At 43.5% G+C, this 2788-nt stretch overlaps 1 long non-coding RNA gene across 1 annotated transcript; it reads right to left on the reverse strand.

Moving 5' to 3' along the window:
* Window positions 1-941: 941 nt before the first annotated feature.
* On the reverse strand, window positions 942-1898 carry LOC130087242 (uncharacterized). The gene is made up of 3 exons (XR_008807344.1): window positions 1872-1898; window positions 1572-1678; window positions 942-1028 (listed from the first exon to the last, which is right to left on the reverse strand). It is a non-coding gene; the product is annotated as an uncharacterized LOC130087242 (long non-coding RNA).
* Between the last annotated feature and the right edge of the window lie 890 nt (window positions 1899-2788).

Consider the following 2788-nt stretch of genomic DNA (forward strand, 5'->3'; position numbering starts at 1 on the left):
ATATGACCAACTAGCAGTTAGTCAGGGGTAATCTTACTTTTCGGTGACATTTTAGACCAATCTAAGTTTTTATATCTGGCTTAAAGGTAAGGGTTTGGGATTTGCAAAACGGCCGGCAGATTTTGAAAATACACAACTCAAATGGTCCTACCTTCTTCCTCCAACGCTGGCCCTGACTCCACCCATTCGAAGAACATGGAGGCGCAATCATGCACGAGCAAAAACTCAGATGCGTGAGTTTAAACAAATTAAAACTTTCTCTGTAAACAAAGATGCCTTTTCTCTGTCAGCCGTTTTGTTCGCAATTGCTCTCTCAAATATAGATTTCCTTTTGTGTCTCACTCCCTACTCGTCAAATGTCTGACGCATGGTCAAGGACCCCTGGCGTCAAGTTTCAACAAAAAAGGTGTACCCTTGACGTTGTTTTTCGACGCGGGGGTCCGTCATGTTAATCCCTCATCGCCGAATATAGACGAAAGGAAACGAAAGGAAACCAACTCTGTGGCATTAGGCAACGTCTCAGTGGTTTAATGACGAGAGAAACCCCGTCGCGCATCTGCAAAGGGACTGATGACAAAACGTTGTGTCGTCGTAGGAGAGGAATGTGGACAAACGTTGGCACAAGATATCAAAGGTTGGCTTGCTCATCCTAAAATTTCGGACCCACTGCTCCTCATTAATCTCATGAAAGTGCGTCTAGCACAAATTTTATTTATCATGCCATTTAAGCCAAAAATATTGCGTGCATATGATACGCACTTTATGGCGTGCAATACGCACGTTTACAGTGTGTATCATATGCACGCAAAAACTATTTTGGCGTATAAATGGCACGATGAAATACAATTTGTGCTATAGATATGCACTTTGATGATATCGTGTTGGAAGTTCCCACCAGTCCTGAGATCTCTCGCTGCGCGTTCGTCCATATGTGCAGCTAGACCAGCTGGTGTCTATGGTGATGTACTCTCCATTACGAGCACAGAAGCGGATTGCGTGATCAAACGGCTGGCCTGCAGACTGCAGGACTGATGAGACAAAGAAAAAAATATTTATTTAAAGGTACACTATGTAACTTTTTTATTCAAAATGTACAACATTTATATAATGAGCAAGTGCATCATGAATCCATCTTCCAAACCGTGTTTTGTCTTATCCTGAATAACTACAGAACACCTATAATAAGTGTTAATATTCAGACTATTTTAGACCGGGTGGAATGAAAACCACAGCAGAGTTAGCCCAGTACCTGCATGACTCGTCATATACATAAACAGAGAGAAGTAACTCCGGCTACAACGTTCTCCCACAAGACGCATGCAGTTTTGTTTATTAACCACAAGTACCCCAAAAGTTACATAGTGTACCTTTAAAACCCACTTTACCACAAAACAAATGGATCCATAATATGTTCCAACAAATTGGATTAAGATGCGATAGGAGAAAGTTCCATATCACTTTAAATGGACTAAATGGGGACATTTTGGTGGTTTCATGACTTAAAAAGCTGTCTCTGCCTTTTCTTGTTGTAAAAAAATGTATCACGTTTTTCAGTCAAAAATAGCACTCACTCTTCCTGTGGATGCCGAGCATGGCTGGTCGATCACTGGGATGCAGGTGCAGAAGGACCGGTGTGCCAATCAAATCCTGTGGAAGATATCCTAGTAATGGAACAGCCCTACAGGAAAAAACACATGACACAATCAATTCTGATTAGTCTGCACAACAACAGTTTTTGCCTTTTATTCATGATTATGAGAAACGGAAAAAAGCAGGTGCGCAGGTACATCTGTTGCATGAAACACCCCGTGCTTAAAATTTCCAGCTAATCTTCATCTAGTTCGTCAACAGTGAAGCAATAACACCCGTACCTCTCATCCACATCCTGAAACACACAGACAGTATAAGAAGTGGACAGAGCCATCTCATTGGAACTCAGTTGAGACAGTTGAAGCCCATTTTTAGCGATTTTTGAGCACTTCCGTTCCTGACGCGCAGACTCAAACCGACTCAAACTAAGCTTGATGACGTGAGCAACCTGTCTGACAGACGTTAATCTTCTAGTAGCTGTGCGTGAAAATTGCCAACGTTAATCTTGCAGAGACGGGGAACTTGAGCAAAGAGTTCTTTGGCGTGAGTGAGCAGGAGTAAGTATTCCGTTGCTTTTATGGACTCATTATCTATGGGCTTCTCCCTTGACGGGACGTCCCCCCGATTGCCTGCGAGCTTCTCCTCCTGTCTGTACGGTAATTTCTGTACAGCGCGACAGAGAGTCGAGTGGTTATGACGCAATCGTTAGCCTATTTTTACTAAATCTGTTTCTACGGGGCCATAATGTAACATAGAAGGTAATGGAGCCCTTTATACATTGTCGTGTTTCTTTAGAAATAAATAATGGACAAATGGAGTCTTTAAACGCCTCAGATGTAAAGTTATTCGCTGTCAATGTGACGCCAAAATGAATGGGAGTCAATGGAAATGCTAACGCAAGTGAAGTTCTGCTACAACATGGCGGCACCCGGCCGGCTTCAACTTCCGGTCGATGGATTACCCCCTTGGTTGTGGTCAGGGGCGTAGCAACCGGGGGGGACGGGGGGGACACGTCCCCCCCACTTTTAGAAACAGGTGATTCTGTCCCCCGCATTTTTTTTTACTCAGCGCCAATATTTCCGCCCGTGTTCTCTGATTTGTTACTTAGACTTGAGTGAGCTAACATTCAGCCAATCACAGCGCGAAGCATCTATTGGGCGCGTCTGCCATGAGCTTCAAATCTTTTGTTGCTCTTGCG

This window comes from Rhinichthys klamathensis, unplaced genomic scaffold (assembly GCF_029890125.1).
Source record: "Rhinichthys klamathensis goyatoka isolate OS25496 unplaced genomic scaffold, OSU_Roscu_1.1 h1tg000105l_1, whole genome shotgun sequence".
Taxonomy (NCBI): Eukaryota; Metazoa; Chordata; class Actinopteri; order Cypriniformes; family Leuciscidae; genus Rhinichthys; species Rhinichthys klamathensis.